Genomic DNA, 24304 nt, shown 5'->3' on the forward strand with positions numbered 1-24304 from the left:
CACATTTTGGTTTGATGACTTTAAACGTTTGCTTCAGCATTAGCTATTGCATGCGTGATAAAATCATTCCGTAAGATACATTCATGCGCAGCTCAAGATAAATGAAATAATCCATATTTCAGGGGAGTGATAAACACATGGTGTGCTGCACTGAAACATTTGATCGTGCATTTATAAATAACCATTTGTTCTTTTTGTCACCTCTGTTAAGCCCTTTGCTTCCATGTCTGGGTTTTACAAAAAAATCATTCAATCTGATTGGCCGTCACGAGTGTGCTGAGTGATTGAAAGCCGACCAATAAGCTCAGGGGAGAGGAACCCTTGTTTGACCCAAGGATGCCCTCTCTGCCCTTATAATTATGAGGATGATGGGGGTGACTGGTGCATGGAAGAAAAAAAAGGAAAATATGTTCAGTTAAAAGCAGGTTTTTTTATTACCCAGGACTTGAGAGCCTGAAGATAAATGAAACAAAGCTTCCATCTGCAGAGATAGCGTCAGGTCCTGCTGGGACGCTAATGGCTGGATGTCTTGGGACGATTTGTCCCATGCACTGGGAAGCACCTTCATGCTGCCCTCGAGGCTGTCCGGGGAATGTAAATTTCTCCTGAACCGCTCACACATGCCTTGGGCCCATTTAAGCCTTTCTTTTTTATGGTTTTCATTTTGACAAAAAAACAGAAGGGCAGTTATACCACCAAAACTGGGTCAGGCTAGTTATAAACCCTACCAGCAGGAGAGAGTGAGAACTATCCACATTGCCTGTGGAGTCTCTCTCCATCACCTGTGGAGACTTTCTCCATCACCTGTGGAGACTTTCTCCATTACCTATGAGGTTTCTCTCCATCACCAGTGGAGTTTCTCTCCATCACCAGTGGAGTCTCTCTCCATCGCCTATCACTGTCTTGGAGTCTGATCCTGAGCTTTTTCACCGCACTGCTTAGCCTTACTGCGTACCTCTTGTGCCAGCGGCCACTGCTTCGCTCCCCGTGGTTCTAGTTCCTGCTTTGCCCCCCATGGTTCTTGTTCCTGCTCGGGACCTCGTGGTTCTTGTTCCTGCTCGGGACCTCGTGGTTCTTGTTCCTGCTTGGGGCCCCAAGGTTCCTGTTCCTGCTAGGGGCCCTGAGGATCCTGTTTCTGCTTCACCCCCCGAGGTTCCAGTTCCGGCTCTGCCCCCAGAGGTTCCTGTGCTGCCCATTCCGGCTGCGCCCCCAGAGGTCCCTGCGTCACTGCTGCCACTCGAGGTCCCAACTACCGTGGTTCCTGCTCTGGCGCCCGAGGTCTCTGCGCCCCTGGCTCCTGCTTCGGCACCCAAGGAGCCCGTACCCATGGTGCCTGCTCCCAAGGCTCCAGTGCCAGCGGCCGACGTGCTGCCCTGAGAGGAGACAGTTCTTGTGGTGCCCGCTCCTGAGGCCCCAGTCCCGGTGGCTGACGCGCTGCCTGGAGAGGTCCCATTCCTGGTGGACGACGCTCTGCCCCCTGCAGTTCCCACGACAGACGTTGCTCCACCCCCAGCGGTTCTCGCGGTGGATGATGCTCCGCCCCCAGCGGTTCCCATGTCGGCAGTCTTGGCTCCGCCATCCCTGGTCCCTGACATCTCGGCCCCAGTTCCCCTGATCCCTGACCCCTCGGCCGCAGCTCATATAGTCCCTGACCCCTCAGCTGCAACCCCCCTGGCTCCTGACCCTCCAGTTTCAATCCCCCCGGTTTCCGTCTCCCCGGTTCCAATCCCCCAGGACTTTTCCCGACTTTCAGGTTCTAGTCTCCCGGGTTCCAGTATCCCTGGTTCCTGACCCTGCTCCCGTGTCCCTGGCTTCCATGGCTCCAGTCCCTGTCACCAAGGAGGTCTTGGACGGCTTGACCACCACTCCTCCCTCCTTGGTGGCGCTGGAGGAGGAACTTGAATGGGACCCCCTCGGGGATTACCCTGACGGTCCCCTTACACCCCTCCAGTTGAGCACCCCGAGCACCACCTCATCTCGGCCGGGTTCCCATGTATTGGTCTCCCGGAAAGGGAGAGGACACCAACGTCGGGGTCGACCCCCTGGCTCACCTTCACTCCCCCATGCTTCAGCTCAATGGTCACCCTCGGCTTCATCCGTGGCGCCTCGTTGGCCGGCGGGGGCCCTGCCTCCGGCGCCTCCTCGATAGCCTGTGTGTCCCCCGCCTGTGACTCCTTGATCGCCTGCGGGTCCCATGCCTGTGACTCGTCGGTCACCCGTGCCTGCATCTGAGCGAGCTGTGGCTGCGCCTCTGCCTACCACAGCTACGGCTTCCTTCCGTGCCCCCTTTAGCTCATGCTCCGGCCTCACAGTCGCCTGCCGCTCCACCGGATTCTGCCCCACACCCGCCGAGGATTCCTCCAGCTCCCTGGTTCCCCTCACCCTTGCCCCCCGAATTTACTCCCCGTCCTGCTCCACCATACCCATCCTCCACATCCTTCTGTGCCTTCGTTCCCTGCTGATCCCTTAGTGCCTCCTGCTGGTTTTTCCCCATCATTGTCCTCCTCCTTGGGTTCTGTGTTCCCATTTCTGGTGCCCCTGTGTGTGTCTGCATTCCCTGTCATGTGTTGGTTGTTATTTGAGTTGTCTTCCTTGTGTCTGTTCTGTGTGTCCGTGCTGTTCCCTGTGGTGCGTTGATGTTTCTGCTTTCATTTCCCCAGGTGCTGCTGTGTCCCCGGTCTCGTCGCTTCGCTCCCCTTAGGAGCACCCAGAGTGCGTGCCTTTGGGGGGGGGGTCCTGTCCTGCCCCGATTGTCCGCTCCTTCTCTGTGCCACGCCCCCTCATTGACCTTGTGTGGAATCCCCGTGTGATCAGCTGTTTCTTGTTGCTGTCATTAGTTCAATGTATTTAGTATGTGTTTCAGTTTGTTTCCCCAGTCCGGTCATTGTATTGTCAGTCTGCGTTCACTTGCCTTCCTGTTCTTTAAACCCCGTATTTTCCTGATTCCTGGCGTCCTGCTCTTTCGTCTGTGCTCTGTGTACTGTACTACATGACAGAAAGGATCAAGTCCCTACCTTATCTGTCATTTCCCCATTTAGACAATAGGTGGGACTGGCCATCCCACTCTTTTCTCTTTGTCCTCAGCTTTAGCGACCTTCACAGTTCCTATTGTTTTCTTCTGCTCCCTGGGCCACTGTATGGCTGAATGGGCTGAGTGTGCAGCTGAGAACTGGGTATCCTGTCGTCATCAACTATGTCAGTTTGTGTTTTGTGCCATGGAAATATGTTTTGTATAGTCCTAGGTTAATTGTGTTATCTATCTTTTAAGCATTTCAGTACTGGAACTCACTTTTGTTCCTGGATATCCCTGTCCAGTTATGTCCTGAAATCCCTGCTTCTCCTGTGTTCTTAGTGGTGATGTTTGAGTCCATAGTGCTTAATGACTGATAATGATCCTCACCTGTCCCTTATAACTCTTAGTCTCTGGCATTTGGTTAACTGGTAATGGTTCACACCAGTCCCTTGTACAGCCCTCATCATGTGTGTATATAGTTGCCTGTCCTTATCCTGTTTCGGTCAGTCATTGTACTGTATGTGCTGTAGGTGTTGAATGTGAACGTGGTTCCTGCCTATTGGTTCTTGTGTGTGTTCCCTCAGTATTGCTTTATGTTAGTTCTAGCCTTTCTTAGTTTGCAGTGCTGCCTTGGTTTAGACCCCTTGAGGTCCTTTATGTTTCTTGTTCTAATTTCCTTTTCAATAAAGTTCCCTTTGCCCTGAAAGCTGCCTTGCAGATTGCCCATCGTGTCTTGTCATAACAACATACTGGAATTCACAGTAATTTATTTGAACATGCAATTCTATAAGGTTCTTTCCAGTGATCAAATGGGATATTTTGCATTTCGGACATCTTCTTACTGGTGAGACAAGCATTTCTTCTACACCACAACTAATTCCCATCTACCACATAGATGCCCAGGAACCATTTATGACGTCAGAAAGTCAGTACCTTGGTTTAATGTCTCATCCAAAGGACGGCACCATTTTTACAGCATAGTGTCCCCATCACTGCACTAGGGCATTGGGATCCACACAGACCCCAGCATGCACTCCCAACACCAACACCTCTTTCCCCAATGTTCTTCAATCCAGGTACTGGTCTGGCCCAAACCTGCTTACCTTCAGGTGGATAACTTAGAGATGCAGGTGGTATGGCTGCTGACTGGTTTAAAGAGTGATGAAGCATGTTGGTCAGGACCACTTAACTGGAAGACAGGAATATTAATTAGTTTAAGTAGTATGATATTGAGATATCGCTTGCTTTTTCATAGTCATTTGGTCATATTTCCTAATTTATGTCATTAGCATGAAACCTTGCTTTCATATTTTTATGCGTTTGTCTTTACCCTGCTTCCGTGTCCTTTCTCTTCCAATAAATTGTCACTTATGTAATTTATGCTTCCCCGTAGAGGATACATCCTCCATAATTTAACTATTGTTTCCTGTTCTCTCAGAGAACTATGCTGCTGTTCCCTCACTATATTTTACTGTACAAGAAATCAATACCTCGGCGAATTACTGTACTGAGACTAATAATATTGGCAAAAACTGGAACACCAATTAAAGCTAACACTGCCCTTCTTGGGTGTAGTTTACTTTGCTGTTAATGTTTATTTATGTCTGTTGGAAGCCTACACTAAGTGTCACTGCCAATAAAATCCCCCCGGAGTCCCATTTAAAACAGTCATAATCGGCCAGTAGTAATTTGTGGTAAATGCTGTGGCTGTGACATCACTGTCATAGTAAACAGTGGAAGATCCAGGTGGGCAACTTGGTGTAGACTGCTGAAGATGAATGGTGCAGAACAGTAGAGATTTATGTGAGACAGCTGCTCCTTTTACAGTGGGACGCACTGCAATCAGTTACAATGAGCTTCCAAAGCTGAGACAGACATTACACTTAGAAAAATAACAAATGTACCTACACACACACGTATTGGGCCACCCACAAAGGCACTGACCCCAGCTGAAAGCTGATTGGCTCCCGGAATGCCCCCTCCCCTGTCACTCACCGATTCAAAGCTTATCATTGGTTAATGATAAGGTTGGCTCCTGTGTGTGAATTATGTCCCTCATCCATCGATCCATGTATCTTCCAACCACTTATCCAGTGCAGGGGCTCTGGATGCTATCCTAGGCAGCACAGGGCAGGAGTGTACCATTGACGGGATGCCAGGCCATCGCGGACACACATATACAAACAAGATCAGGAACAGTGCGCCAGTAGAGACACCAGTTCACCTAAATTGATGTACTTTGAATAGAATCCAGAGTATCTCAAAGGAAACATGCTTGACACAGGGAACACAACCAAGCAAATAAGCAAGCTTACCTTCTGCCTTCCTCTGGAAAGATTAATGTAATGATGTATATATTAAATGGATTATCTTTGCATCAATAACTAAAGCTGAGAATCCATTAGCCTGCATAAACTTCCCCACAGAGAATGTGTGTTTTGCAGATAATGCTCGAATGGAAAATTTGCTGGAAAATTTCTTTCTGTTCATGTTTTCTCTCTCATCATGTCTTCTGTGTGCCCAGCTACCGATGCTAGTCATTGCCAGTCATCCTTTCTAAGGTGGGATGTCCCTTGTGATTGGCCTTTCATACCGATGTTATCAGCTTAAGCAAAACACTATAAAGTGATACAACTGTTAGCTCTGTATCTTACAACTTCTATAACAGACAGAAGGACCTAGAAAGCATCTGAAATATGTGTTTAATATAGCTGCTTATCTGACACTTTGATCTCAAGAAAGACCAATTTAGGTAGCTAGATATTTTACTGGAGCAATTTAGGTGTACTACCACAGAGCTAATTTTAGGATTTAAATCAGAACAGAAGCGTGAGCTTTGTTACAAAGAAGCAATTCATTTCACATGTCTGTGTCCTGCAGTTCATTTTGAAATGGTTCTGTTTTTGAGAAAGTAATTTTCTTTTAACTTAGTAGTCAGTCATTGGCTCCAACAACCAGTCTTTTATAGCATAAAACTGGAGCTCAGACTTATTTTATTAACGATGTTAATGCACGTATTTGGAACGTGGGAGTGAAGTCGTGTGAACATCGGAAGAGCATGCAAACCCGCACACAGAGCTGGGCCGCTCCTTACATAATACATTAGTAAAATTCCCCTTTACGTATCGCTTTGTATTTTGTCTGCACATTCCATTCACTTGGGTGAGTCAATCTGGTGTAATCAGACCAAAACAAAGGGGACGATTGATTGTAGACTTTAGTTATATGGGTGAGCATCGTATAACAAAGGCAGCCTTCATCTTCAACTCCGCAAGCTTGTCAATATTTGAAGAAGTACTATCATTTAAAGAACACTTAATAGGAAGCTATTGGTGAAAAATGAATCATCCTTCATCTGGTGTTCAGGGGAAGTGCCTCCTTTTTTATCAAATTTAAATTGCACAATGGTGCACAATGGTGCACAATGGTGCACCATTGTGCAATTTAAATTGTAAATGGTGCACAATGGTGCACAATGGTGCAGTGGTTAGACCACAGTTTGAGTCTCCACCGTGGGTCCATGTGTGAGAAGTTTGCATGTTCTCCCCATGTCGTTATTGGGTTTACTCCAGTGGCCTGTACTATGGAGCGGGGTTACTGGCTTATCGGGGTAACTTGTCGGATTTAAGGTACCACAGTTTAAATGTACCTCATATTTATTCACTTACATTTTGCCCAGACTACCTTAAATCTAACAAGTTACCCCGATAAGCCAGTAACCTCACTTTGTAGTACAGGCCCCAGGTATTCTGGTTTTCCCCCATAGTCCAAAAACATGCTGCAGTTAATTGGGGTTATCAAAATCTGAATGGTGTGTGACTGCACCTTGCAATGGTTTGGAACCCCACCCAGAAAATGGGTGGATGGAAACCATGATAAACAAATACATTTTCATATATAAAATAAGCTGCATGCATTCATTTGGAATGATGCTTTTGTTTTTATTTAATAATAATAAACGGTTTTGACAAAAAGCAGAATAGCACAGAATACAGCTGTGAGTCAGTGTAATTCTGGGACTGAAATAATAATTATTTTTCACTGTATCTTTCATCTAAAACCTTGGTGCAATTTTTTTGAGATATTTAGTACAAGGGAATGCACTGGAGATTTTCTGTGACTTGCTTCCCTAACCTCTGTTATCTCTGCCCCATCTTCTCAGAAGGTGTTCCATATCCTATTATTTGCACCATGGGAAGCAAACAGCGGGAGCTGTCCTACTGGCCATCGCCAGAGCCCTACTGTGATCCAATTGGTTTTCACACGGACACGCCCCTGGTGTCATTGGCTTTCAAGCAGCCCCGGTCGCCCGCAGAACCGACTTCAGTGCACCCTGAAATCTGCGAACAAACCGCTGAAAATGTAATACACTTGGCTTTCCCGGATGAATGTTGGCCAGATTATAAAATCTCATTTAGAGTCACTTTGATGTCATAAAGTCTAGCGAGACTGTAGAGCAGGAAGTGTACTTTAAGGGTAACCAAGACAAGATAAAATAAAAGAGAATCAAGACCAAATCAATTTTAATTGACTCTTATCATCACTGTAGCATGGAAGGGCTACAAAGATGTGGTTAAAAGCCAAATGCACTGGCCTGAAATTTGATTACATTTAATCATATTTAAATTAAGCATTTCAAAACAAATTATTTATTTTGTACGCCAGACGGACCAAGGCATCACATGAGCAGGGAAGGATGAGGAGATTTGCTTGCCGGAGCAGAATACACGCTTTATTGTAGTCCTGAACAGGACTAGAACAGGCACCCAGTGAGCACCGAACCCAAATACCCACAATGGAAAATCAAGGTAGTCAGATGCCAAATTGTACAGTGTACACACGGTGGGAGATTTATACAAGCTAAGAACATGCAACGATTGCACGGGGTACACACAAGACATGGGCAATCACATGCATGACAAAAGAGAAATGCAACCATTAACAACAACAGTAAAACAAGGGCTATTTACAATTACATACAGGGGCTATTTACAATTGCCCACAAGCATACCAGGACATGCTGACCCCCGCTGGCGCTACAGTATTTTTGTGTTTACCAGTTAACTCAACTTTAATCCTAATGAGTTTAAACTGTTTATTATTATAAGACCAAAATTGTGATGACGACCAATGTAAATGTCACACACACACTTCTTGACACGGAGGGAAAAAAAAACAGTTGAAATTGAAAATGTTGAAACATAAAAAATTTCATCAGGGCCTTCCTCAGCTGATGAATATTCATTATCTTGACACATGTGGGAGTACAGAATTCCCTGTAGCTACTCTTTACTAAGTAAGGTAATCTTCTCCTTCCCACTGACTAAAACCTTTACAAAACTCCTTGCTAATTAGCGAGCTGCAGCACATGATTAGGACACTTGCAACTATTGGACATGAACTGATCTGTTAAAAAAGTGCAAGTGACTAAATGCTAAATTAATAAAATATATAGCCTGCAATCATTTTGGTAAATATAAATAGAGAAAGAAAGAAAAAAAAACATGTTGGAAAGAATATGTGGACATTTCACTCCACTTTCAGAAACCTACCTTCTCAACCCTGCCTCATTAGAGTTAAATGCTAGACCATCAACATAACCTGAATCTGAGAGTTCAGATGAGAACTTTGATATTTTCAAAGTCCACCTCCCAAGATGCAAGCTAGCAGAGTAGCATCCGCCTGTATTGCTCCAAAGTCTGTCAGTAGAATATTTATTTGCAAAAGCTCCAATGGGGCAAACATTAAATTCTGGCATGCAGACAATGAAAAACTCACTAAACTAGCTTGTGTGTGCTTTAGACATATAGTTGAAAAGGACTGGCAAGGATGGACAGACAGATAGACAGACAAACATGACAATTTTTTTACTGTGTCCGCTTGTCAAAACATCACATTCTGTCCTGGTGATATTCTGTGCCTCACATGTGTCATTTTCAAAGCGATTGTTTGTGGTGTGATTGCAGTCCAGACAGTCCGCAGGTTACGCATAAGATCTGTTCCCTAACTCTGTCTTGAACCCATTTGTAGATTACTTGGAAAAATAATAACACAGTACCTGAAAATAATAATTATTATACAGTAGTAATAAAAGGAACTTGATACGGTACTGTTCCGTACCTTAATCTGATCAACTGCTGAAACCACGCAATGTTTTCATGAGCAGCACAAAGTAGTGCATGCATTCCATTGTATTTAACCCAATTTTTTTTGTAATATAATATGCTTTATGGCAGTTAGTTCATAAGTACGAGCTGTCCGTAACTACGAGCTGTCCGTAACTACGAGCTGTCTGTAAGTCGAGCTGTCCATAAGTACGAGCTGTCTATAAGTCGAGCTGTCTGTAAGTACGAGCTGTCCGTAACTACGAGCTGTCTGTAAGTACAAGCTGTCCATAAGTACGAGCTGTCCGTAAGTCGAGCTGTCCGTAAGTACGAGCTGTCCGTAAGTACGAGCTGTCCGTAAGTACGAGCTGTCCGTAAGTTGAGCTGTCCGTAAGTACGAGCTGTCCATAAGTACGAGCTGTCCGTAAGTACGAGCTGTCCATAAGTACGAGCGTTCTTATCCCATGGACTGCCTGTACATGGCTGCCATGTGGTAGCTCACCTGACACACACCATACCCCAGATATAGCCGTGCCACTGAAGCATGGACAAAATGCATATCAGAACTCAACAATAAATCACCAGTATCTGACAAAAAGCATGGAGCTGACAGCACACTCATAATAATGATGTATGGCTTGTTCATTCGCTAGCCACAGGAAAAGTCGTGTGACTTACAACTCGACGTGTCATGAATGATCGTTGGGGGCTGATGTTGCTTGTAGCTGCCCATCCAATAAAATGAGCTCTACATGTCTTATTTACTCGTGTGGTGGTAGTTTGCTTTGTCTGTTCTTCTGTTTTCATTCTGAAGATTCTGCCATGTTGTGTCATTTATCCTTTTTGATATGTCAAAAACTGCAATGAGACAGTTCCATGCGTGCTAACTGCCTGGACATTCAGATAGCGAGGGCTAGCACTTGCTTAATGTGAGATGTGAGCACAGATGAGTGACTGTTGTAGGTGTTTGATATATCAGGTGAAGATTTGCATGTGGGGTAAGTTGATCAGCATATAAAGAAAGAACACAACATTTGTCTTAGCCAATGAGAGAATGATACAGACTTTTGAATTCCTTAAGTGCCTCGAAGAATCTATCTATCTATCTATCTATCTATCTATCTATCTATCTATCTATCTATCTATCTATCTATCTATCTATCTATCTATCTATCTATCTCATCCATAAAATTAGAGAAAATTATAGATAAACACAATGACTTCAGTTCTTCTGTGGTGAAAAGCCTGACTGGGTTTGGTCTGACTAAGTGGAAGAAGTCTGTGTATCAGTGGATAATTTTTCATATCTATATAAATTTGTGTGATAATGGGTAATTTTATGCAAAATGGTAATACCACAGCAGAATGTCAGCCTCTCAGCTTGTTTTTGATGTGGCACACATCAAAGTTTAATGAAATGGTTTTAATCAGGTGACAATCATGTCTTTATTTCTTTGTTTGTTTACAGGAAGTGTTTTACAATTATAAAATATTTAATTTTCATTCATATTTTCATTCAAGTTCAACGATGCTTAGGAAATGGTTCAATCACATGTTACTTAACAAAATCACACAAGAGACGTGGGAAAAGAACAATTGTATTTAACACTTGGAATAAATTCATTGTGATTGAGCATCGGCACAAATAAAAATCAACACTGGCCACCAACAATTTTCAGCAGGTAATTTGTTTTTGAATAATAACATCTTTCACCGGCTCTTCATAAATTCCTGGCACTTTAGTGGGTATTTAATTGATAAAAAGGTGCTTTGCGTGCTACACCGTGTCGCCCGGGACTTAATTAATACCGGAAATCCCAAGCTAAATAAACATGGAGGGGCAAACGTTGCTGGAGGCTCCGTCTTTCCTCCACTGCCTGCTCTTCCTCATGTCAGCGTGTGTAGCTTTCGTTCTGTAATTTGTTTGTCGGTTTTGTGCCCTTTACTGCTGTATCGCGATTTTGGTTCCTCCACCAGCCATTTCAGTCCTTCTCCTGCAGGCTCCATTCCACAGCCCCTAGTCTGCAGCCCCAGGTCCCAGCAGTTACCAGTTTCCTACAGTTTCCCGTTCTATGGTCTATGGCAGGGTTTCTCAACCCGGTCCTCGGGGACCACCAGACGGTCCATGTTTTTGCTCTCTCCCAATTCCCTGCCAATTGGGAGAGAGCAAAAACGTGGACCGTCTGCTGGTCCCCGAGGACTGGGTTGAGAAACCTTGGTCTATGGGACAGTTGGGCTGACCAGCTAGCAGTATGTGTGGAACAGTTCTGTTAAGGGTGCGGTACATTAATGTCAATTTAACAAAATGAGAAATAGAATTTAATTAGACCCCAGTAATATTTCCCATATATAACAGATCTACATTTAAATATCAAAACTAGGTAATTTAAATAATTGCAGAACAAATGGAAAAAGTAATCTTGAATGAAAATATTAGAAACGGTTATTGTATTCAGTGGAGCGAAGGTGAAATTTGTGATTGAAATGTGTTTGCATATATTTATGGTCTGAAAGTTGTGTGCTAGAATCCCCCAAAGAATTGATCATTTGTAAATTCTGGTGACATTTAATAATAATAGGCGGTCCCCATCAGATAGCTAATACACCAGGTTAATGGTCCTGCTAATTAACCCAGCCTCTCAGCTGTCGATTGCAGTTAGTCCTGTGTCCCGGACCTTTTATATACAGTGACTTGGACACCAGGGCAGAGATTCAAATGTCTTCATCACAGCTGTTGAGTTTCGTCTCAGGAAGTGTGAAAATTCACTCTACGGAGCTGAATCGGCACTAATGCAACATGCTTATGTGATATTACCTGAAGAATAGTATTAGTGGAGAGATTTTAATAATCGTGGGCACTCCAGGACTCAAATAATGAAACGATGGGAAAAAAAATCAGGAGCGACGCTTTACTTGATTGGGCAAAAGTGATTAGTAATAACTGTTACTACTGAAGTACAAATCATTATAAATCATGAACAAATATAGTAGCTACTTGAGGTAAAAGATGTGTCATGATTCATTACTGAACAAACATGAGATCAGTATTTGTTGGGTTATTTATTATTTATTCCTTAGTAGTTCCTTCAGTAGTTCACAAAGGTTTACTGAATTAACAGATATAGTAAATATAATTGAGATAAAACATGTGTCACGATTCATTCATGATGAATTAACATGAGATCAGTATGTAACTAAGACTTGGTCAGTAATTGTACAATATTATATTATTTGTGCCTTGTCAAGTAAATCAGGTATACTTTGAATACTGTAACAATCAAGCAAAACATGCCACAAAAACATGCACATACATAATTTGTGCACAAGTTCTTCATCCTCAGTACACCTACAACTTGGTGAAAATTTCATCCAGAAACTGTATTGCTTGAAAGGAAAAGAATATTCTGTCATGTTTAGCAGCAGCAGCAATAGGACGACCTGAATGCAGGCTGTGGGTAATCAACCCTTCGCAGGCGTGTTTATTAAAGGGAACAGGCAGGGTTGCACACATAGACAGGGGATAACAAACAGACAGGGATCACAGGACTCAGATACACTTACAGTATATACACCATTAATAGGGAGCAAATATGAGGCAGCTGTGAGAAGGTAATAGGAGGGCAGGACCAAGAGAAAAGATTAACAAGGCCCAGGCGTGGCTCGTTTAGAGCAATGCCAGAGGGAAAACGAGGGGGTCAGAGAGGCGGGGCGGGCTGGACGTGACATATTCCTCCACATTGTGTCTTTGAATTTAATTTATATTAAATATGCAATAACAGTAATGAAATAAATAGTAAACAATGGCTAAAATGAAACCCCATAATTTTGCTTGTGTCCAAAATAGAAATTGTTATGATTAAATGGTGCAAAAATTTCATTAAAGAAATGTTGAGCAAAGTTTTTTATGACTTTTTGGGGGCCTTATTGTAAAGCCAACAGAAAAGGATCTCCTCATAGCAGCATTAAACAGCATTTGCTCTGTGAATGAATTTTATACAGCTCAATGGCTAAATGCTCAAAACTGCTTACAGATTCATTTCCAGCTTGAATTTTTTTTTGAATTACTTGTTCTGTCTGGCATTCGGAGTCAGCATAAATATGTAGCATTGTTGCAATGTTGATGGTAGGCTTACTTTGACATGGTTTAAAATGAGGCATGCCACTTGACTTCTGCACACTGCACTAATTAGCATGCCTGGGGCCTGGTATTGGCTAAGAGCATGTACCATGTGATTATAGTTCTAAGACAATCCTGGTTCCTGGGCCACATGCTTCCGAGGTGCAGGGCTAGCCTTCTAAAACACAGTGTCAGAGTTTTCTGGCATTTCTTATGTACCCAGGGACCAAGGTGATGGATTAAACAAAGGATTAGAGTTCTCTCTCTCTCTCTCTCTATTGTACAAACACACTTCCTCTCTCTCAAGTTGTGCGGAGAGAGAGATAACATCCTTTTTGAGTGATGCAGTTCATTTTTTGAAGCTAACGGGAAACGGACGTAGCACAAAGGAAATGCGACATTAGCAATGGAAATGAGGCTAGATCCAGGCCCAGATCCACCATATTAACCACCAAAGTCACTCACCCGTTTGCCCATAATCCTTTGTATAGTTTGATTTTGTCCATTCATCCATTTATTTTATTCCCGTGTCCTGGGTCTGGATTTAAAGTTCCCTGAGATACATCTTTGTATCAGTCATGCAAACTCTAGCCTTTAACCTGTGGTCGCCTCTCATTTTGTATGGGAGTTGATTAGCAAAAAAAAATCCACACATTTTCTTAATTTTTTTTGTTGTCTTTTTGATTATAAAATTTTGCTGGCAGATTTCATACAGAGGCTCAGTTGGGTGAAAATGGGACAGTTTTTTTCCATTAAGATATTGCATTGGACATAGATCAATATCAAATCAGTGGTAATCATCATTTGACAAACAAGAAAACAAATAAATGAATAATAAAATAGATAGCTAGATAGATAGATAGATGATAGATAGATAGATAGATAGATAGATAGATAGATAGATAGATAGATAGATAGATAGATAGATAGATAGATAGATGAATGGATGGGAAAAAGACCCATTCATTCACAAGCAAAAAAAAATTTTAAACAAATCCTGTACATGCAAAAGACATAGAAAATGAGAAAACCAAAGAAAAGATGAAGCACAGACACTGTATGTGTATGTGTGCGTGTGTGGGTGGGGGGGGGTTTGGGTGGTGGAGGTGTTGGGGACTGTTAATTAAACAACAGCCCAGGACTTTAAACTTGTCAGGGCCAAAGCAGAAAATGTTTTTCAGTGCTTTGAAATTACAATGGGGGGGGGGGGTTTATTTGGTGCTTTAATCATAGAGCAGGCCTGAGTCAGCCTTCATTCTTCCCAGAGGAGGAGCCGCGGGTGATGCAGGTTGGCGTGGTCGGGGGGAGGACCGGCCGCCTGGCAGCGCTTTAATCATATCTTGAAAGGCATGAGTCACAGAGATGACTGAAAGCCCAGCCTAGACACACAAACACAGTGTGGACTTTCTGCACCACGTCGTTTTCTCATAATTATTCCAGCACTGTCCTTCCTCAGAGAGACCCAAGGGCACCATAAGGCAATACCTCTTCTGGGTCGTTAACTGGCACAATTTTTTAATTCCCCTAATTTAACTTGTTGTTTCTGTCTCATTCCTGAATTAAATAAAAATTAAAGCATGTATGTGATACATGTAGGAGGCAACTTTTAGACTGCACTAGGCTCTGGCTGGACAGTTAATAATCATGTTTCCATGAAGAAGGATATTTTCAGTCTTCATAATGGGACGCCAAGTGCCATAACCTATCAGTTCGGAAAATTACAGATGTGTGTCGAATGACGTCGCTGTAACTATGTATGGGTTGTTGCTGTGGCACCAGTTTCAGATATAAATTGCAGAGGAAAAAAAACACAGGGAAAAAAAAACACTGCATCCATCAGTTGGTTTTCTTATAACTGCTCTTCCAGTGTAGGTGACACCTGAACGCTCTCACAGGTGACATTGGGCCCCAGGCAGGGGACTCCCCGGAAGGGACAGCTGAATATAGTGCGGAACAGATCCATACACTATGGACACTTCAGAGACAGTAGATTATCTTTTTGGACTATTGTAAGAAACCTGAGTATCTGCTGATAACCTGAACACCCAAAGAGCACAAAAGGGAACCAAACCAACTGTCCTGCAGGTATGAATCCAGAGTACTAACCACTGAGCCACCGTGGTGCCCCTATCTACTACAAAGAATGCATAATGTCTTCTGTGTGTGAATAAATTTCCCACTAGAGCCATGATATAATTTTATGCAATATTGCTAGCATTTAATTTAGCAATTGATGAAAATCAGTACTGCAGAATTCATGAATGGTGCGTTTGATTATCTATCCAATGACACGCATGAAGCCCCAAACAGCCCTTTGCAGCAGAGTACGCCGGGATTCGGCTGATCCGGGCCTTTCTGTGCTATTTCGGCATCACCGTATTTCTCACATAACGGTATTCTGAGTGCATTTTCGAAGATTAATTAAAATCTGTGTTAGTCCTCTAGTTCAGTGGCCTTTTCTTGGAAAACAATTTTATTGCAGATTATTGCTGCTGGAGAAATCAATGTGGGAGGGGGACACCATTAAGCATGAAGTAAATCATATGCATATATAATTCCTGTTACTTTTATGTTTTTTCTCTGTCTGTACATTTACATAATATTATAGATTTCCAACCATCGCAAATAAAATCGGAATTTACTATAAAACAGCTAGTCTCTGTTATAGACTACAGAAGGCTAGTCTTTATTGCCGTTTTCATGACATAAAGGATAGTCTGAGTGCAATTAAACCATTTAAGAGCAAGCACAGTAATCTGAGTACACAAGAGTGCAACATTCTCTTCAGACAGTGAACCATGTAATATAGTTTATCCTGGGATGCAGGTAAACATGTTGGAATGATTGCCAGTACAGTTAGAAAGGGAGGCGGACCTTGTGATTTGGATCATGGGAGATCGTTGAGGACCTTCTCAGCTTTAAGAGCGTCTGAGATCAACGGTGCTGACAGCTTTAAAAGATAAGATGCTGTATATTACAAAATACAAGACAGCCCCTATCTTAATCTTTTTCATGCTAATTTCCAGCTTGTTCATTTGTAAATGAATTAGTAAATCATAAATCTACTTTAATGGCTACTTCGGTGGACTTATGTGCTTGCGATGCCTTGTTTTGAAAGAGAGATAGTGCTCATTTGCAGGAAGATGACAATAAAGGATCCTGTGAAGAAAGACATCAAAGAGCTCTGAGGAATTAGAGGAAATCGGAATCTTACAGAAAGCTTCATGACCTGGGACTGTGAACTTCATTTTAAGCAAAGAACTTAAGCAATAATAAAACATTCAGTGAGTGGTGTTAAACAATATGATATTGTTGTTACTAAATGGGGGCACAGTCGTGCAGTGGTTACCAAATTGCCCATAGGTGTGCCCGTGTGCGTGAATGGTGTGTGAGTGTGCCCAGCAGTGGGTTGGAGCCCCATCCTGGATTGTTCCCTGCCCTGTGCCCATAGGCTCCAGACCCCCTACAACCCTGAATAGGACAAGCGGTCACTGCTAATTCGCCAGTGCAGCATCCTGCAGGAAAACACATGACGGCAGCAGCCCAATAGCCTGCATCCACTGCAGAATCTGTTTTCAGGTGAGACTGTATTTTAGCACTTTTGCGAAGATTCGAGAAGATAAAGCAGCTTCTGCTTTGAAGCCTCCTTCAACCCTACAAACAAATATATCCTATGACCTTGTGAAAAACGATTTTGTAGCCAAAGCAGTTTTTATTTAAGCTATTCTGTAAGGAAAGTTGCAAAAGAATACAATTCGTTAATGGTATGGAAGGTGATACAATCTACAGCAAAGTCTACTATTCAACAACAAAAAAAAACACCTACTTTAATCTTTTTGTGGTCTTTATTCATAGACATAAATAATTGAAATGACTTTGATCCATGTATTGATACTGAGTGCAATAATAAACATAAAACAAAGTGCATTAGTAATTTTATTATTTTACAGGCTTGCTCTGCTTAATTTAATGCAGTGTAGTATGATTTTATTCCCTTATACTTTAAAATATGGACCTTAGTATTACAGGCTGTGGGTATGAAAATCATTATTCTTCTCTAGAGAAGGGCTCCAATAACCAGTTTGTCTTTCTTAATTTTTCTCAGCATCACAGAAATGACCATTGAGCATATAATTCATTATTGCTACCTCTTCATCAATGATAATATGAATGCTTGCAGACCTGGTTAATAGCGGTACTTTGGATTTATAGCGAGGAGTTTTGGACTGAACACAGGGCAGTATCATTTTCTTAAAGGCATGGGCCCTGAAATACCACACTTTGGATACCGAAAGCCATGGGTCCTGAAATACCACACTGCGGATACCGAAAGCCATGGGTCCTGAAATACCACACTGCGGATACCGAAAGGCATGGGTCCTGAAATACCACACTTCGGATACCGAAAGCCATGGGTCCTGAAATACCACACTGCGGATACCGAAAGGCATGGGTCCTGAAATACCACACTGTGAATACCAAAAGGCATGGGCCCTGAAATACCACACTGCGGATACCGAAAGGCATGGGTCCTGAAATACCACACTGCGGATACCGAAAGCCATGGGTCCTGAAATATCACACTGCGGATACCGAAAGCCATGGGTCCTGAAATACCACACTGCGGATACCAAAAGGTTCACAATTTAGGGAACCGACAACCAAGTTGGTTATATCACTGCTTGTCTATTGAACAACTTAAAGTACACAGATCAGAAGTTTTGACTAAATGGGCTAAATGGTTACAGCTGGTCTGTTCTAGCTTGTGGAGCACTGGACCTGAAGCATTCAGGCCTTCTTATTACAATTTGATTTAAACCAAATTAGGTGCCTTAATATCCAAATAGGGCCTTTAATAATTTAATTTATCCCTGGGATTTAATTAAAAAAAATCAAACTGGAATTTCCCACCGCTGGTACTTAACGACTTTTTTACAACAGAGAGAAAAAGAAATGAATATAGGAAATATTAAACATTGTCCGTTAATCCCTTATAAATAAGTCATCAGTGCGGCAGTGATTTAACAGTCTTCAAATACTTTACTGAGGACTATGTTTGTGAAGTTCATAGTATAAAATGTGTTGTAATGAGTAACACCTATCTTCCAGTACAACTCTTAACTTCAAGTACAACTAATGACAGTCACAATTAAAAACATAAGTTACCTCATCAGTATGTAATTCCCCCCCTCCCACCCCCAAATTCTTGCTTTTAGGAAAACAGGCCAAACTAATGAAACGGATGCCGGACCGATAAGAGGTCAGGTCAGACCATAGTGTCAGAGCAAAGTTCACGCTTAACCGTTTGCCACAGAACACTGAAAGCTCTAAGCATTTCCTCTTAATCGCCAAAAGACACCCACGAAACCTTTAGGTCAAAGTTCTGGGCGAGGTGACATCGACTACAGATTGTTAATATCCATTATCATATGGTAAGAATTGCATTGCATAATCCATTAAAGAACAGTAAACCATCCTCAGAATGCAGATTAAATTCGAGGCAGCCATTCAGGTCCTAAATATTTGCACCATACATAGTGCAGATTAGTCAACTGCTAATGTACAAGCAGTCGCAAGGTTACGAACGAGACCCATTCGCTATGTCTGTCTTTAAGTCGAATTTGTATGAAAGTCGGAAAAATAATAACACAGTACATAATAATAATAACAATAATAATAATAATAATAATAGTACAGTAATAATAAAAATAAGTACATACAGTCCTGTAATGTACCTTGAATCGACGAACTGCTGAAGCCATGCAATGTTTTCCCAAGTGTCACGAAATAGTGCATTTGTTCGTAATTACGAAACATTGTATTTAACCCGAATTTTTTTTATGTAATAGGCTTTATGGCAGTAAATTCGTGAGTACGAGTTCATTAATTTGTGGGCTCTATGGCATCGCACTGCATATGACAATGCTAACTTTGGTAACACTTTACTTAAGGCCATGGTTTTAGTAATTTATAAACACATTCATAACAAATAATAATGCCTTCATGAAGCATTATAAACATAGCTATAAATATTTATCAAAAGGCACAACACATTATAGCCATGTGTATTATGTATGACTGCCTTATGAAGCTTTCATTTATAATGCACTATAAATACCTTTATAGTGCAGTATAATGGTCGGTATAAGCATTAAGGGTGCTTTGTACTGCATTATGAAGGTATTTGTAGTGCATCATAGATGGGAGCTTCATAAGGCATAATAAACATGGTTATAATGTGTTATGCCTTTTTATTAATATTTATAGCCATTTTTGTCATGCTTTATGAATGCATTATAAAGCATTATGAATGTGTTTATAAATTACTAAAAACGTGTTACCATAACATTTTTAAACGTATTATTGTTCTACAATTAATAAGCACTTTCAACAGATTTTTTAAATCTGATAATATTAATAAATCTTAGCACCTATTCCCTTGCTGTTCATTTATTAATTTCAATAAGCATGGCAGGTATTGAAAACAGAGCATCACTTACGATTGAGCCTCTGTCCTAATTAATAAATGACACTGATATTATAATTACATCACGTCATCTGACTACTGAACAGAAGACAGCTCCTTCCCTTATTCCATTAACAAAGTGCCATTTATATGTATTTAACAAAGTGATAATATTAACAGGTTTAGAGTAACCTTGTAGAATGATGACTAAAAGCTCAATAAGTTCAGTGCACGATTGTAAATGTTTTCAAAATGAATCTCCAGTACAGCTGCCTATATTCCAAATCTGCAATTCATGTTAATTTCCATTTGAAAAATAACTGAATTGTAATTACAAAATTCATGCTTAGACCACAATATTTAAATGCATAAATCCTTACATAATCACTCTACAAGTACATTAATGTTTTATTCTTAAAAAAAAACAGTGAGAAGTAATTACAGTGACAGCCTAAAGCACAGCCTTCAGACAAAACTGTGTTGGGAACAACATGCACTGTGACCAATACGATTCCCGATTGCCGGTGGGAAAATGGATCTCAAGCCGCGTCCTTGAAAAGACGTTTCTGTGGGGCCATCCCGCGTGGCAAATGGGATTCTATCGAAGTCACTCTTTGCTCCAATGACAGATAAGAAAATGCACATAATGCACCTTCTATTTAAGCTCCAACAAAAACATGTAGCATCCATTTTTGAATGCCAAGGCCATTTCTAGGAATACCATCGCAAAATGTCATCAGATACAACTAATGGGATTGCGGTGCTTACACCATTAGTGATGTACAGTATTAAAAGCACCATGGTAGGACATGTTGCTTAAGTTATATGTTCATTCTTTCATGCGCACAGATTAAATATTTATTTTTTTCAAGATGCATCGTAATGCTGAAAAATGAGATAAAGTATGGTTCATGGGCTTTGATGTCCACATCATTCGCTTCATGTAATTTTGTGATACCTGCCTACTGAATACGTCTGCAGGAGTTTCTAAGGGCTTTTGCTGGCTGTTAAAGGCCTATGCTGATGGACAAGGAGAGTGGCACCAGAGGACAATGGACAACACTATTAGCAGAGACCTGCTTTATTAGCAAAGACCTGCACTATTAGCAGAGACATGCTTTATCAGTGAAGACCTGCACTATTAGCGGAGACCCGCACTATTAGCAGAGACCCGCTTTATCAGTGAAGACCTGCACTGTTAGCAAATACCTGCACTATTAGCGGAGACCCGCTTTATCAGTGAAGACCTGCACTGTTAGCAAATACCTGCACTATTAGCGGAGACCCGCTTTATCAGTGAAGACCTGCACTGTTAGCAAAGACCTGCACTATTAGCGGAGACCCGCTTTATCAGTGAAGACCTGCACTGTTAGCAAAGACCTGCATTTTTAGCGGAGTGCCGGTGTTGGTGCCTATACTTACTTTGACTTTTCAATAGGTCTACCTACACCAGCACTAAAACTAACTGTAAATGTAACTTAGATGCCCATTTCTATCTGAACACCATTTCTATGTGGCATCTTTTTCTGTTTACTTCAAATCTTCGTATATCTATTCTGGACCATTCATAAATTCGGGGTATCTTGTGTTCTTCCTTTATAAATCCCAAAATCTTTGTATAAATATATCAACAAATACTTCTTGGCTATTTTGCCAGGACTACGCCTTCATAGTCCCCAGGTCTTTCAAATTGAAATTATGGCTGTCACTATAAATTACATCAATAATCAAGTAATCTACCGATTAATCTGACAATTCAAGTAATCGTCCATAATTTAATATAATATAATGTAATATAATATAATATAATAATATACATTGCAATACGGTCAATTTAGGCACTTCAATTCACTTAAGTGGCATAGTTTTTGACAATGGAAGGAAACCGGAGAATCCGCTGAAGAAGTATATACACACAGATACTTCAGAATCACTACCCACTGTGCCACTGTACTGCCCTCATTTTATAGTTATAAAATGTTAATATTGACGTGGCCTTTTATGCACATTCTATTCAAACCAACAATCACTTGCGCCAAAACATTTTTACTAGATCAAACAAAACTTAGCAAGCTTTGCATTTTTAATGATGCATCCTTTTCCACATTCTAGTATACAATATATTAAAAAAAGAAAAAAAGGAATTCTGTCTGAAGTTTACCGATACTGCTTTCGCATGAGCTCTCCATGTGCTCATAATCATTCCTGTCCTTGCTGTTGGACTCAGGCACTTCAAATATTGCAATGTGAACTTTTTCCAGTATCATTCAGCCCTAACATTCAATACATTCACAAAAATAATCAGTTCTAATAGCACCGTATTTAGTAAAAAAAAGTTATGCTTTGCGATATTGAGAGGCAACTTCATTTTGATTCACTTTTAATGTGAAGTGTTTCCACACAAACGATGCTTTCGCTCTTCATTGGACCCTTGTCCTGTATGTGTTGTTTGCCTTCCCCCATATTGCTGGGAAAGTATTGAGAAGGAAAATTTCAATCTATGCTTTTTAATAATCAAGTAATCAAGTTTAATCGTGTAACGGTGTAACAGCTCTAATTCAAATAGCAGGTCATGAACCCTGTCTGAGCTCCTCCTACTGTCCTCCCTAATATGGATTATCTGGTCACCCTAACCTATAGTAATATCACAAGATAATCAGTACATAATAACCGGTACTTGGAAAAAATACCTGTTTAAATAATTAGTCCTATTTTATTATCATTAGGAGCATGGGACTTGGAAAACTTTATAAATCCCTTTGTAGACCACAATAGCCAAAAGGGAAATTGTCTTTTTTAGGTAAATAGTGGAATTTGCTTTGTGTTTATAAGGGTTTATACAGTACACTGTATAAATAAGGGGTAACGCTTTACATTTACTGTATCTTCATAATGCTTTTATATTGCATTCATAAAACATTCAGTACACCTTCATAAGTATTCATATTCATTAAGTATTCATAAAATATTCATAAACATCATGTATGTATACCTTACCATCCTATCATCCCTTAACAGCTGTAATATACATTAATAACAAACATTATATAATAATAACAAACTTTATAATTATATAATCATGTTTGCTATTCATGTATATTAAAGCTGTTAAGAGATGTTAGGATGTTAAGGAGTACTTGCATGTTGCTTATGAATGTTCTATGAATGCATTATGAAGGTGCACTGAATGTTCTATGAATGCATAATGAATGCATTATGAAGGTGCACTTAATGTAAAGCATTACCAAATAAAGTCATTGTTCGCCATAGGAGGGGGAGACTGGTGACCATCTCTCTTTGTGGTAATCTGGCCAGACTGTTTCCTTTTTCTGCTGCTTATTTATATTTCTGTTGTTTGTTCTTCTTGGTACTGTTTTCCAGAATAATAATGCAATTCGTTTCATTCATACTGCAGTCCACTGTTTTTAAATGCAGTGATTCAGTGAAAATGTCTTGAAGTCCTACATTAAAGATAAAATGCCACTTTTCACCCAGAGACAGCTGCTGTTTCACCAGGTTAGACCCCTGATTGTGTTAAGTACTCTATTCCAGCTTTGACCGCATACATATAAATTGAACGGGTGCTGGGGCCAGACGCAGAATTCACTTGTCAAGTGTGAAGTACCTGCAAAGATCCTCACTGAGAGGGCAGGTGTAGCTTTTGTGATTCGTCTCTGTGCTTTGAAGAGGCAGGATGGAATTCAAAGTATGTGATGGCAAATCAGAAGAGTTTATGAGAGAAAATGGAAGTACTGTATCCATTCATCCTGGATAACTACTTATCCCGTAAGGGTCACAGAGATCCTGGAGACCAGCTGCATGTCTCTGGACTGCGGGAGGGAACTTGGACATGCAGAAGAAATGTCTGCAAACTTCTCTCAAACGCAAACCCACAAAACCAGAGTGTAGAGGGTGCAATGCTGATGTTTTATCAATCCATTTTTATATTTTTTGAGAGACATGAGTTACTTTGTGACGTGAAGCCCATCCACCAGACCTTTAAATTGAGACAGACTGGGAAGACGGCAGGAGTATTACAGTTTGTTGACAAATACTAGCTATCAGATTCCATTGTGGGTTGTGGCAGCTTGTGGTCTAATGCCATAGTAAAGGCTGGAGGTGGAATGAGTCAGGAGCGTTGGAGGGGCATGGATACCCTGGCAGATTCATGGGGGGGGGCAGCACTTGACAGGGCCCCATGAATATGTATAATCATACGTAAAATTAGGTAGGGGGCCCAAGGTGACATTTTGTCAGGGGGCCCAGAATTTCTAGGTAGGCCCCAGGAGAGACTGATAAAGGATCATAAACCAATTTCACAAGAACGACATAGTAAACCTGCCTTTTAGAACCGCTTGTATCAGTTTACATCTCAAAGTTGTTGTTGTTGTATGTATGTATGTATGTATGTATGTGTGTGTGTGTGTGTGTGTGTGTGAGGGAGAGAGCGAATGAAATCACAAATCCGACTGTCATTTTTACCATGGAGGACTTCGATTTTTCCTTTTTTGTCATTATGCTTTGAAATGAAACAAAGTACCATTCTTTGTCCACAGTCCATATTCAAGAGCTCACTGATTTGAATGGGCAGCCATTGTGTTTCC

The sequence above is a fragment of the Paramormyrops kingsleyae genome, chromosome 16, assembly GCF_048594095.1.
Source record: "Paramormyrops kingsleyae isolate MSU_618 chromosome 16, PKINGS_0.4, whole genome shotgun sequence".
Taxonomy (NCBI): Eukaryota; Metazoa; Chordata; class Actinopteri; order Osteoglossiformes; family Mormyridae; genus Paramormyrops; species Paramormyrops kingsleyae.